Consider the following 14,890-nt stretch of genomic DNA (forward strand, 5'->3'; position numbering starts at 1 on the left):
CTCAACGCTAGCACCAAATAACAATTATTTAGGTCTAAAACTAATCCCGAAGGTAGATGTAGAGGTAGTGTGCCGACGGCGATCACATCAACTTTGGAACCATTTACCACGTGCATCGTCACCTCGTCCTTAGCCAGTGTCCGCTTAATCCGTAGTCCCTGTTTCGAGTTGCAAATGTTAGCAACAAAACCAGTATCAAATACCCAGGTGCTACTGCGAGCTCTGGTAAGGTACACATCAATAACATGTATATCACATATACCTTTGTTCACCTTGCCATCCTTCTTATCCGCCAAATACTTGGGGCAGTTCCGCTTCCAGTGACCAGTCTGCTTGCAATAGAACCACTCAGTCTCAGGCTTAGGTCCAGACTTGGGTTTCTTCTCTTGAGCAGCAACTTGTTTGCTGTTCTTCTTGAAGTCCCTTCTTTTTCCCTTTGCCCTTTTTCTTGAAACTGGTGGTCTTATTGACCATCAACACTTGATGCTCCTTCTTGCTTTCTACCTCCGCAGCCTTTAGTGTTGCGAAGAGCTCGGGAATAGTCTTATCCATCCCTTGCATATTATAGCTCATCACGAAGCTCTTGTAGCTTAGTGGCAGTGATTGAAGAATTCTGTCAATGACGCTATCATCCGGAAGATTAACTCCCAGTTGAATCAAGTGATTGTTATACCCAGACATTCTAAGTATATGCTCACTGACAGAACTATTCTCCTCCATCTTGCAGCTGTAGAACTTATTGGAGACTTCATATCTCTCAATCCGGGCATTTGCTTGAAATATTAACTTCAACTCCTGGAACATCTCATATGCTCCATGACGTTCAAAACGTCGTTGAAGTCCCGGTTCTAAGCCATAAAGCATGGCACACTGAACTATCGAGTAGTCATCAGCTTTGCTCTGCCAGACATTCATAACATCTGGTGTTGCTCCTGCAGCAGCTTTGGCACCTAGCGGTGCTTCCAAGATGTAATTCTTCTTTGTAGCAATGAGGATAATCCTCAAGTTATGGACCCAGTCCGTGTAATTGCTACCATCATCTTTCAACTTTGCTTTCTCAAGGAACGCATTAAAATTCAACGGAACAACAGCACGAGCCATCTATCTACAACAAACATAGACAAGCAAAATACTATCAGGTACTAAGTTCATGATAAATTTAAGTTCAATTAATCATATTACTTAAGAACTCCCACTTAGATAGACACCCCTCTAATCATCTAAGTGATTACGTGATCCAAATCAACTAAACCATAATCGATCATCACGTGAAATGGAGTAGTTTTCAATGGTGAACATTACTATGTTGATCATATCTACTATATGATTCACGCTCGACCTTTCGGTCTCAGTGTTCCGAGGCCATATTTGCATATGCTAGGCTCATCAAGTTTAACCTGAGTATTCTGCGTGTGCAAAACTTGCTTGCACCCGTTGTAGATGGACGTAGAGCTTATCACACCCGATCATCACGTGGTGTCTGGGCAAGATGAACTTTGGCAACGGTGCAGACTTAGGGAGAACACTTTTATCTTGAAATTTAGTGAGAGATCATCTTATATTGCTACCGTCAATCAAAGCAAGATAAGATGCATAAAAGATAAACATCACATGCAATCAATATAAGTGATATGATATGGCCATCATCATCTTGTGCTTGTGATCTCCATCTCCGAAGCACCGTCATGATCACCATCGTCACCGGCGCGACACCTTGATCTCCATCGTAGCATCGTTGTCGTCTCGCCAACTATTGCTTCTACGACTATCACTACTGCTTAGTGATAAAGTAAAGCAATTACATGGCGACTGCATTGCATACAATAAAGCGACAACCATATGGCTCCTGCCAGTTGCCGATAACTCGGTTACAAAACATGATCTCTCATACAATAAAATATAGCATCACGTATTGACCATATCACATCACAACATGCCCTGCAAAAACAAGTTAGACGTCCTCAACTTTGTTGTTGCAAATTTTACGTGACTGCTACGGGCTGAGCAAGAACCGTTCTTACCTACGCATCAAAACCACAACGATAGTTCGTCAAGTTAGTGCTATTTTAACCTTCTCAAGGATCGGGCGTAGCCACACTCGATTCAACTGAAGTTGGAGAAACTGACACCCGCCAGCCACCTGTGTGCAAAGCACGTCGGTAGAACCAGTCTCGCGTAAGCGTACATGTAATGTCGGTCCGGACCGCTTCATCCAAAAAATCCGTCGAACCAAAGTATGACATGCTGGTAAGCAGTATGACTTGTATCGCCCACAACTCACTTGTGTTCTACTCATGCATATAACATCAATGCATAAAACCTAGGCTCTGATACCACTGTTGGGGAACGTAGTAATTTCAAAAAAAATCTTACACACACGCAAGATCATGGTGATGCATAGCAACGAGAGGGGAGAGTGTGTCCACGTACCCTTGTAGACCGAAAGCAGAAGCGTTAGCACAACGCGGTTGATGTAGTCGTATGTCTTCATGGCCCGACCGATCAAGCATCAAAAGTACAACACCTCCGAGTTCTTGCACACGTTCAGCTTGATGATGTTCCTCGAACTCCGATCCAGCCGAGTGTCGAGGGAGAGTTCCGCCAGCACGACGGCGTGGTGACGATGATGATGTTCTACCGTCGCAGGGCTTCGCCTAAGCACTGCTACGATGTTATCGAGGTGGACTATGGTGGAGGGGGGCACCGCACACGGCTAAGAGATCAATGATCAATTATTGTGTCTATGGGGTGCCCCCTCCCCCATATATAAAGAAGTGGAGGAGGGGGCCGGCCAAGGGGAGGAGGCGCGCCCTAGGGGGGAGTCCTACTCCCACCAGGAGTAGGATTCCTCCCTTTCCTATTTGGAGAGGGAGAGGGAAGGCAGAGGAAGGAGGAAGGAAGGAAAGGGGGGCCGGCCCCCCTCCCAATTCGGATTGGGCTTGGGGGGGCATGCCTCCTCCCTTGCTCCTTTCCCCTCCTTTCCACTAAGGCCCATTAAGGCCCATATACCTCCCGAGGGGTTCCGATAACCTCCCGGAGCTCTGGTATTGTCCCAATCTGACCCGGAACCTTTCTGGTGTCCAAATATAGTCGTCCAATATATCGATCTTCACGTCTCGACCATTTCGAGACTCCTCGTCATGTCCGTGATCACATCCGGGACCCGAACAACCTTCGATACATCAAAATACATAAACTCATAATATAACTGTCATCTAACTTTAAGCGTGCGGACCCTACGGGTTCGAGAACTATGTAGACATGACCGAGACACGTCTCCGGTCAATAACCAATAGCGGAACCTGGATGCTCATATTGGCTCCTACATATTCTACGAAGATCTTTATCGGTCAAACCGCATAACAACATACGTTGTTCCCTTTGTCATCGGTATGTTACTTGCACGAGATTCGGTCGTTGGTATCTCAATACCTAGTTCAATCTCGATACCGGCAAGTCTCTTTACTCGTTACGTAATGCATCATCCCGTAACTAACTCATTAGCTACATTGCTTGCAAGGCTTATAGTGATGTGCATTACCGAGAGGGCCCAGAGATACCTCTCCGACAATCTGAGTGATAAATCCTAATCTCGAAATACGTCAACTCAACAAGTACCTTTGGAGACACCTGTAGAGCACCTTTATAATCACCCAGTTACGTTGTGACATTTGGTAGCACACAAAGTGTTCCTCCGGTAAGCGGGAGTTACATAATATCATAGTGATAGGAACATGTATAAGTCATGAAGAAAGCAATAGCAACATACTAAACGATCAAGTGCTAAGCTAACGGAATGGGTCAAGTCAATCAAATCATTATCCCAATGATGTAATCCCGTTAATCAAATGACAACTCATGTCGAAACTTAACCATCTTTGATTCACGAGCTAGTTAAGTAGAGGCATACTAGTGAAACTATGTTTGTCTATGTATTCACACATGTATTATGTTTCCGGGTAATACAATTCTAGCATGAATAATAAACATTTATCATGATATGAGGAAATAAATAATAACTTTATTATTGCCTCTAGGGCATATTTCCTTCACGGGAATCATGCAGACATGACCGAGACAACTCTCTGGCTAATAACCAATAGTGGGATCTGGATACCCATGTTGACTCCCACATGTTCCATGAGGATCTCATCAGATGAACCACGATGTCGAGGATTCAAGTAATCCCATATACAATTCCTTTGTCAATCAGTACATTACTTGCCCAAGATTCGATCATTGGTATCCCAATACCTCGTTCAATCTCGTTACTGGCAAGTCACTTTACTTGTTCCGTAATGCATGATCTCGTGACCAACTACTTAGTCACATTGAGCTCATTATGATGATGCATTACCGAGTGGGCCCAAAGATACCTCTCCATCATACGGAGTGACAAATACCAGTCTCAATTCATGCCAACCCAACAGACACTTTCGGAGATACCTGTAGTGCACCTTTATAGCCACCCAGTTACGTTGTGACATTTGGTACACCCAAAGCATTCCCATGGTATTCGGGAGTTGCACGATCTCATGGTCTAAGGAAATGATACTTGACATTAGAAAAGCTTTAGCAAACGAACTACACGATCTTGTGCTATGCTTAGGATTGGGTCTTGTCCATCACAATATTCTCCCAATGATGTGATCCCGTTATCAATGACACTGGATGTCCATAGTCAGGAGACCATGCCCATCTGTTGATCAACGAGCTAGTCAACTAGAGGCTCACTAGGGACTTGTTGTGGTCTATGTATTCACACATGTATTACGGTTTCCAGTCAATACAATTATAGCATGAACAATAGACAATTATCATGAACAGGGAAATATAATAATAACCATTTTATTATTGCCTCTAGGGCATATTTCCAACAGAAAGGTAATTTAAGTTTTTGTAATCTGATTAAAGTAGAACCGGGGGACATAGTTTTCATTAGAGGCTTCTCTCTCATAATAATAGCATACGATGGTAGACAAATTACTATTGGGCAATTGATAGAAAAGCGCATAGTTATGATGTTATTCATGGCAATGATCATGTATGTAGGCATTACTTCTGTGACAAGCAGACCGACTCCTGCCTGCATCTAATACTATTACTCACCTCGAGAGCGCTTCTATGCTTGCCTTTCTAAGTAGTATGTTAATAACAAACAGAGTAATGCATGAAGTATGATGACATAATGTAGATAGAATAAAACCAAGCAATATGAATAAACCCCATCATTTTCTCCTTAGTAGCAACAATACGATACATGCCTCGCTACCCCTGCTGTCACTGGGTGAGTACACCGCAAGATTGAACCCACTATAAAGCACCTCTCCCCCTGAAGATAAATCAATCGAGTTGGTCAAACCAAACAGATAGATCGGGGAGAAATACAAAGCTATAATAATCATGCATAATAAAGTTCAGAAAAGACTCTATTACTTTCAATGAATAATCTAATCATAAACCCACAATTCATTGGATCCCAACAAACACACCGTTAAAGAAGATTATATCAGATAGAACTCCAAGGAGAACATTGTATTGAAGAATAAAGAGAGAGAATAAGTCATTTAGCTACTCACTATGGACCCACAGGTCTGTGGTGAACTACTCACACATCATCAGAGGAGCAACAAGGTTGATGTAGAAGCCCTCTATGATTGATTTCCCCTCCGACAGAGTACCAAAAAGGCCTTCAGATGGGATCACGAAAGATCATAAGCTTGCGGCGACGAAAAAATTGTTTCGAGTGGCTCTTTGGGTTTTTGGAATATTTGGGAATTTATAGCGTTGGAATTAGGTCAAACGGAGCCACGCGGGCCCACAAGGTATCAGGGCGAGCCTACCCCCCAGGGCGCACCTTGTTGCTTTTCCGTCTCCTTATAGGTCTTCTGGTCCATCCCTGAAGCTTCCTAGGTCTCTTATGTCCAGAAAAGAGGCATCAAAAAGTTTCTTAGCATTTGAACTCCATTTGGTACAGATTTTCTGTAGAACAGAAAACAAGCAAAAAACAATTGGCACTAGGCACTGAGTTAATAGGTTAGTACCCAAAAATGATATAAAATTGCATATAAATTAGCTAAGATTGATAATATAATAACATGAAACAATAAAAAATTATAGATACGTTGGAGATGTATCAGCATCCCCAAGCTTAATTCCCGCTCGTCCTCGAGTGGATAAATGATAAAAATAGACAAATTTGATGCTAAATGCTACCTAACATGTCTATCTTCTAATCTTTTTACGGTATAAATATTGAGAAATTATGAAGTAATTGATATCAACATAATAATGTCCATGAATACAAGAACATAATCATTACATTTTTCAAAATATACGATGCTCAATGAATGTTATCCCTACTCACTGAATTTGTAAGCATGGCATGACTCCGCCTTCGCCGCATTAAGATAAATCATGAGCACCCTGGTGTCAAACCAGGCAATTGGATCATACTTTTTCACATGCTTCGGCATTTTCAACTCCACTCAATACATAATCGTGAGTCATGGACATAACATTATGGGTGGAATAGAATACGGTGGTTGACATATATAAGGGAAGCCAAAAAGGAAGAAAGTATCGCATCAACTCGGCGGATCGATAGGCAATGGAGAGGCCTTTCAATCATTATCAATGCGAGGAGCAGGGATTGCCATGCAACAGATGCACTAGAGCTATAAGTGTATGAAAGGTCAATAAAAATTAAGGGGGTGTGCATCCAACTTGCTTGCTCATGAAGACCTCGGTCATTTGAGGAAGCCCATCATCAAAATATACAAGCCAAGTTCTATAATAAAAACTTCTCACTAGTATATGAAAGTGACAACTCACGAGACTCTCTATATGAAGTGATGCTACTTTGAAGCACAAGTGTGGTAAAAGGATAGTAGCACTGTGCATTCTCTTTTTTCTCTCATTTTTGTTGGGCTCTTTTGGCCTCTATTTTTATTTAAAGTCTAGAACTTCATTCTCATTCTTTGGAGGACTCATTTTTTGTTGGGCTCTTTTGGCCTAATATTAGTTTCCACCATTCTTTACCTCACCGAAACAATGCTTTAATAATGATGATCATCACACTTTTATTTACTTCCAACTTGATAAACTGAAACAACATGACTCTATATGGCAGTGTACCAGGATGTGCAATGATGTAGTGTAACATGTATTACAATGATGAACGGTGGCTTTTTCATGAATATCATGTCAGCTCTATATGATCATGCAAAACAATATGATGATGAACACACATGTCATAAGACGGATCAGTGGAGCTTGCATGGCAACATATGTCATAATAGGTCGGTATGGTGGTTGTTTTGAGAAAGATATAAGGAGACTTATGTGTGATAGAGTGTATCATATCATGGGTTTGGATGCACTGGTGAAGTTTGCACCAACTCTCGGGATGAGAAGGGGCAATACATGGTACCGAAGAGACTAGCAAGATGCGGAAAGGTCGGGGTGCGTATAGTCCATGAACTCACATTAGTCATAAAGAACTCATATACTTATTGTGAAAGTTTTATTAGCCCTTGAAGCAAAGTACTACTCGCACGCCCCTAGGGAGGAGGTTTGATGTGGCCATAAGTGTAAGAGATACTCACCAGTCTATGTTACAAGTGGGCTCTTTTAGCTTCGATGTGCCACCGATTGAACGGGAGAAGGATGACGTGAAGCCGAACTTCAGGACTCCTCCGAGATCAATATTGGTGTTTCTTCCGTTCGGTGAAATATAGTAGTCCAAAGTTCGTAGAGGAAAGTATTTCTTTTCTTTTAAATTAGGCAGATGCAATCAACGTGGCCGGAGATATTTAGGAGAGATTAATTAGTTTCCTATCCTAGTTAAAGAGTAGGAGTACTAGAAGAGATGTCCACGTACACGCTTAGTTAGGCAGTTGAATAATTGTTTCTCTCTGAGATGTAAAAGGACAGGATCGTACACAAGTTTTGGTTCGAGTCAGTTAGATTTTAGAGTATTTGACGTGTTACGGTTCGGAGTCAGCCTATATAAGACGTGCGTTCGTCTTGTATCTCGGGCTGGTTGAATTTTGAGATTTATACATCTAGTATGAAGCGGCCCTCTGGGAGTTCATTTTGTTTATCTTTGTGAAATTTTCTAATTGAAGATTTTACTTTGGCAAGAAGATTCTAATACGCACACTGAGAATTTTCTAGCTATTGGCTCAAGGTCCGTCGTCATCGATGGGTTGCGCGTTGGTTACGTCTATTACGATGGGAGGTTCCTCGTGTGTCGAGGGATTATCCGTTGGTCGTCGTCACCCCATTTTCAGATTACGCGTACTGATCGCGTAATTGGGAGATTTTATCGTGGATCTTGTAGGAGTTCGTTGTATCATAAAAGATCGGGTCGGATCAATGGCGCGTTCGAGGTCGTGCCTACATCAAGTGGTATCAGATTACTGGATTTATTACGATGCAATTTCCTTCCTGTAATTTGTTGGTATAGATTCTCAAATTGTGATGAGGACGGAGTACTACTTCGAAGGTGAAATGTCACGAAGTGAGCAGGAACCATCACGTGCCCTTTCTTGGTTCTATACACGCGGTTGCAAGTGGGAAGAATTACTTGTGCTACAATGATGGATCGTGCTTCAAAGATAAATTTGCCGAGTCAAACCATGGTTGATGCTTTGAAGTTGTCCTTGGTAGGTCATCCTAACCCATACAGGCTCTCATGGTAGGGCAAATTCTTAACTATCAAACATCAAGTACAGGTACGCGTCCGTTTATGTGGATACACTGTTTTTTCGCATCATATGCACGTATGCTCGCTGATTTTGGGCCAACCATGGACAAAAAAGAGGGATCTGCAGATTTATAAATCTGGCACTTTTTCTTTCAAAAAATTTAAGTTTCTCCATGAAGGACGGGCATATTTTGAAACATACAATTCTGAAGAATATTTGAAAGATCATCAGAGGCACGATCATGCACATGTTGCAAAGTCACAGAGAGAGCAACGAGTTGAAGCAAAAAAGTTGAACGTAATTCTTATTGGTAGAAAGTCTACATCTGACCAGTTGAAAACAGAGGGAGAGACAGTACCTATGATTAGGTTAAACATGCAACTCAAAAAGGTACAACAAGATGAAGGAAATAAATTAGAAAAAGGTGAGTCGTCCTAATCTATTTCAGACGCAATGCAACATAAAGGGTATGTCATGCAAGTTGATTATTGACGGACCTCGTAGTTGCACTAATGCAATCAGCTAGGCATCCCATTGTTAGAGTCTGAACCAAAATGAAGCAATCTCAGGCCATGTGCCCTCGCAGCCGTCCGATCATCTTCCTGAGCGCGTCCTGACCGTCGGATCTTCGGGTGGACCAATTCTAACCGTCTGATCGAGCCCACAGCGATCCTGGCCGTCCGCTCGGAGTCGCCATGCCACCGCCTGTAAATTCCGTGCCCCACCGAGGGTATTCTCGTCTTTTCGCATCGCAGGAGAGGGGGTTGATAGGGCGCGACAGCGTCGTCCTCTCCTCATCTCCTCACTTCCCCCCGCTCCTCATTCCCCTGACCCCCCCCGCTCCTCATTCCCCTGACCCTAGCCCATTCTCCACACCGCCCGCCGCCGCCGCCGCCTCCCGTCCCCTGGCGCCGCCACCATGCCCACTCACCATCGCGCCGTCGCGCCTTCCCCTCCTCCTCGCCCTCTCGCTGCTCAGCAGGAGGAGCACGGCTCGCCGCCGGCCCTCACGCGCCGCCTCTCTCCTCCTCCGCGTCGGGGCCGCTCGATAGAGGGAACACTGATGGCTTCAACGGGAGAAGCGGCAGGCCAACCCCCAGCGGCTGGCACCACCGGATGGCGGCGGCGGCCACCTCCTCCCGGCCAGCCGCACCGCGCCATGCCCATTTTCGCGCCGAGCTGCCACTCTCTTCCGTGTGCACGCCCTTCCAGCCTCATGGCGGGAGAAGAGGAAGGAGAAGCCCTGCAACCTCCATTCCTGTTCATTTCTTTATGTGCATCGGTCGGCTGGCTTTGCACACCCAACCTTTCCACCTCCACGCCCACCTGTTTCTGCATCCCTTTCTTGTAGGTATAGTACTCACACTTCTCTCTTCCTCCTGATTAGCCTAACCTCAGTCGTCTTCAATTTAATTTGATTGTGTAGATTCGTTTTTGTATGTGCCTACAGAGTGTTCGATGTAAATCCATGCAAGTTGTAGAGTGATGTTATTGTTTCTTTTGGCAAAATGATGATGGGGAATTGATCAATATTGAACGGATAGGCCTACTAATGTTACAGGCTTAATAATTGGATTTGTGAGTTCCATCCAGATTGTTCTATTATGCAAGAGTTTTATTTTAATGTAGGAGGAAGATCTGTATTTTTTGTTATGAATTGCATATGTAAGTGTTATACTAGAACATTAGAGTGACCAGAACCTGGCGAGTTCATGTTAACTTGGCTAAAACACGTTTTGAGTGGTTTTTGTGTTTTGATTTTTTTCAAAATTGACATATCAATGTAATTGTTATATTTAATCATTGTAAGATGGAGATTTAGAAGTGTCTGCCTGTCATCCACGCAGTGCTACGATGACGGGCCTCCTCCACCAACCCCTGCCATGCCTTCTGGAGGAGAAGGAGGCGGCGGCAGCGGCTCCCTGACTGCTGCCTCCCCCACCTCCAGCTGCTCCTACGGTGCAGCTAGATTGGTATTTGCTGCTCTACCGCCGCCTCAGCAGCTGCTCATGCCCCTGTCCCAATGAAGCCGCAGGAGAGTCCTGCTGAAACGAGGGTGGCCCTGCATCCAAACCCGGCCCCACCCACATCCACATCCGCATCCGGAGGCAGCAAGGTACATTCAACATATGTCACAGCTCCACTGCCATCAATGTTCATGAATGGTCATAGTCATGGAGAGGCTATGCAAGGTTTGAATCAGCAGCCACCAGAAAACACGACCCGGTTTCAGGATAGCAATATGTGTCTCTCCCCGGCGATCTCGTGTTGCTGCTGCACCCCTTCCCTTACTGCCTCTCTTTCGTTTTTCTTAGCTTCCTATTCGTTTGATTAACGCGGTGTTGCTTCTTTGATGTCTATTGTTCTGCAGGTGCCGATCCCAGCATGAGTTGTCCTGTAAGGCGCTGGTGGTGGTTGTTTGTTAACAGGTATGGGATTTTCTTCTTCTTCATGTCGCAGAAGAATCAAGGATTACCTTTCTGCTGGTTCGGATGGAGTTTATGTTTGTCGTCAGCAGTGATAGTTCAAATAGATACATGTGTTATGTATTTAGTTGGATCTGGGCGAGCAGCACAAGTGTTGCGGCACTAATGGATTGCAGAAAGTATAAATGGTGTTGATGGTGTTATACAAATATGCATGCATTGGAAGGTTGACAGAGAAGGATCTGTAGTATCGGCTGCTCTTTGTTTGAAATATCAAAATTTCATTTCATTCCTCCTGTTATTTTGATGCTGATGCTTGGCTTATGTGGTTGCAGATTGACTTTGCGATATGTTGAGTGGATCACCATCTCAAGGAATGGTCAATCAGAGAAGAAGGGTTTCCACCAAAAGTAAGTTAAGGTTTACTTACGTTCATCTTGGTTATATTTAAAAGATTTAGCTAACAATACATACTGATCTCTATGTGAGATATTTGTAATGATCAATAACTAACCAGTCTGATTTTATTTTGATGCCGATGCTTGGCTTATGTGGTTGCAGATCCACTTGTGATATGTCGAGTGGATCACCATCTCAAGGAATGGTCAATTAGAGAAGAGGGTTACCACCAAAAGTAGGTTGAAGTTTATTTCTGTTCATCTTGGTTGTATTTAAAACAAGATTTAGCCAACAATACATAATGATCTCTATGGGACATATTAGTAATGGTCGGTAGCTAATTAGTGTGATTTTATTTTAATACAAAAAACATGCAAGTAGATCTACTCAGAAGCAGAAAAGCATGAATTGAATAATTAATAGTAACCCACCATGTCGTTGATCTATTTCCTTGGAAAGGAAATTGTTGTCGGTTGCAGTTATTTACTAGGTATACTAATTTTTTTCTTATAGACACTTCTATGATAAGCCTCATGTGTAGTTGCAAGTGAAACTACTAACTTGATGTTAACATTACCATGCATGCCAAGATCTATGTTTCTATTCACATTTCGCAATAAACCTGTTGTTGTTATAGTTTTAGGCTAGAATAGCTGAAATTCACAAGTGGCGCTGCTTTCATACTAATCTAAATCAGGAGCATAATCCTAACCTACACTATGAGCATGCTTTCTTTAAATTATCAAGCTTTTGTCGTAAGGTTGATTTGGCACTTCATATGTTGCTGGTTTTCATTCATACCTCCTATTGTAATGAGCTTGTGAATGATCGGAACAACTAGGATGCTTGTTGTTTCTATACTTGTCTTGAGACTCGAAGCATTGGAGGAAAATTGGACCTGAATTAGCTCAGTGTAATTCTGATTTTAGTTTAGTTTTTGTCTACTGTGTATGCTTCCGATTTATATTGCATGACTGATTTAGTAAGCTGTTACTATATCTTTATATTTTGTCTACTGATTCTAGGTTCTCTGATTTTTTTTTGTTATGTTCCTCACTTCCTCTTATTAATCATATCTTATAATTTTATCATGACCAGACTAGGTACAACTCAGGTAGACTAGAGATTACAAAAAGGATTTGAACTCCAAACCCAAAACTAAGGCTGATTGATACATAGCTTCAAGGTAGAAGCTAAGGGAAAGAAAGAGAGAAAAGGAAATATGCCATCGAGGTGAGTGCAATAAATTGTATCTCATGTTTAGCCAGACTTGCATAAATGCTGCGGAATTATACAACTACTTGCTTAGGACAAGGTTCATAAGAGATGGAGTGGCAACACAGAGAATATTTGCAACTACCAGTCAACACCATTCATTTGATTCTTAGGTAACATTTTTGTCTTGGTATTTATGTCTTAACTTTTGTATGGTTAAGCTTCATAAGATGTCACTGTAATAACACCTTCACTTGCGGGCTTCAGTCTTACTTAAATAGGTTACTTTAAGATAGGTGCATACAGAAATGTGATGTTCATTCTTGTGATCCTGTTAGCACTCACTATGCTCCATCGTTGGGCATGATTAGCTGTAAACTGGGCAAGAGTTTCTACTATCCTGTGCATCTCTTTGGCTGACAGTACCATATTTAGTGCCAAAGCTGTAGCCTACATAGAAACTGCGGGAAACAAAATTGAAACTACTATGGAACTTTTCTGATTGTTTACCGTCTAGACTCCTGTACGTAGAGGGTGTGGTGCAAAATTTTAATTCTATGGCATTCAGACCATGGTTCCCTTCTTATTATTTTGTTAGTGCATTCAGACTATGTGTTCCATAAACCATAAGAAAGAGAAAATAGGAGAGCTTGGCTGGCGCTGCTTTGTTCTTTTAATCCTTCGTTACATGGATCGTTCGTCAGGGAGGATTCATTGATTTGCTTTACTGGTGTTCTGCAGCACGAAAGCTACCGGTGGAATGAGAATTTGTAGCACACCACTACCAGGCTTACCACTATCTTGGGTTTGAAGAGAAAATGTAGTTAAGTACCAGCTGAAGGTAAATACTCCCTCCGTTCCAAAATAAGTGTCTTAGGCTTAGTAGTTAGTACAAAGTTGAGACACTTATTTTGGGACGGAGGGAAGAGAAGATTAGTGCTCCCTTATTGATTACCTGGCCCATGATGGCTTTGCACGCCCGTGATGGCTTTGCGCACACCTTCTTAATAGTCCTATTTATTAATATAATGTGTGATGGAAGTATCAGTTTGCCTGGTTTTCGTCGCACTTATTGTATAGCTTCCTTCTTTTATATTCTTAGATGGCCTCTTGATCCATGGCACTGTCATGTGAATGCTCTGTCTTTTCAGTTACATAGATTCATTATTCATGCCTCAGGCCTTCTACTTACTGGAATAGGCAACAAATGGAGGAGGGTAGACTATAGACATTTTCACCGTGTTGTTTCTTTCAGGAAACCATTTTATTATGTACATGGTTGTTTAATATCTTTATATTAGTGTTTGATGTTTAGCTTTAACCAGAAACTTGTGCTAGGTGCTTTCCACTGGCATTTTTTTCTATTTAAAAAATTGGTCAGAGGACGAATGAAGCAACAAAAATTATGTTGGTCCATAGAGCCCTACTACATTCCTTTCCTGGTGAGTCTACTTTGTTGCACGTCAGGTAGCATACATAATACTTTTTCTTTGGCATGCACATTAAGTAAACTTTTGCCTAGTTTCCATGCTGAAATATATTGAAACATATCCCTTATTGTCTATTGTTCTGTTAAGTGAGCCAATTGTGTTTCATTGGCTGATTTTGTCTTTTTGCATTCAAGGCTAAAAAGGGAGTATTGTCACTCGCTGTCTACCCACTTCGACCAGATTCATATGACATGGCACATGAGGAGTTAGGCAACGAGATACGAGTGAAACTATGAGATGACCGAGTGAAACTACTGAACATTATGATTTAGTAGAACTACATAGGCCGCTCTGGCTTGCTTGGATATGTAACAACCCAACTATTGTCCCTACTTAATGAAGATCCATAGTCTTGACTTACTTCTGAAACCAAATTTATATTCCCTCTTTATCATTAACCAAACTAGATGATACCCCGTGCCTTGCGGCGGGACCCATTGCAATATATTTCAATGAGATTTGGTTGTATAAACATCAATATTTGGATTAATAATATATATCATTCATCACACTATATAAGAGATATAGATTATCACCAAAAATGCAAATTGGAAAGAAAATATGCACACAAATAATAAAACAATAGGGATAACAGAAAATATAATAGTTTGAAAGTCTGACATAAATAGAAATATTTTACATGATAATA

At 42.2% G+C, this 14,890-nt stretch overlaps 1 long non-coding RNA gene across 2 annotated transcripts; it reads left to right on the forward strand.

The window, feature by feature from the left end:
- Nucleotides 1-9,541: 9,541 nt before the first annotated feature.
- Nucleotides 9,542-14,601, forward strand: LOC119295659. 2 transcript variants are annotated; one of them, XR_005144149.1, is made up of 10 exons: nt 9,542-10,062; nt 10,559-10,827; nt 11,083-11,140; nt 11,473-11,547; nt 11,699-11,771; nt 12,635-12,769; nt 12,846-12,924; nt 13,493-13,592; nt 14,090-14,193; nt 14,376-14,601. It is a non-coding gene; the product is annotated as an uncharacterized LOC119295659 (long non-coding RNA). The 2 variants fall into 2 exon arrangements; XR_005144148.1 differs by having other exon boundaries at nt 13,493-14,193.
- The last annotated feature ends 289 nt before the right edge of the window (nt 14,602-14,890 follow it).

This window comes from Triticum dicoccoides, chromosome 4B, assembly GCF_002162155.2.
Source record: "Triticum dicoccoides isolate Atlit2015 ecotype Zavitan chromosome 4B, WEW_v2.0, whole genome shotgun sequence".
NCBI lineage: Eukaryota > Viridiplantae > Streptophyta > Magnoliopsida > Poales > Poaceae > Triticum > Triticum dicoccoides.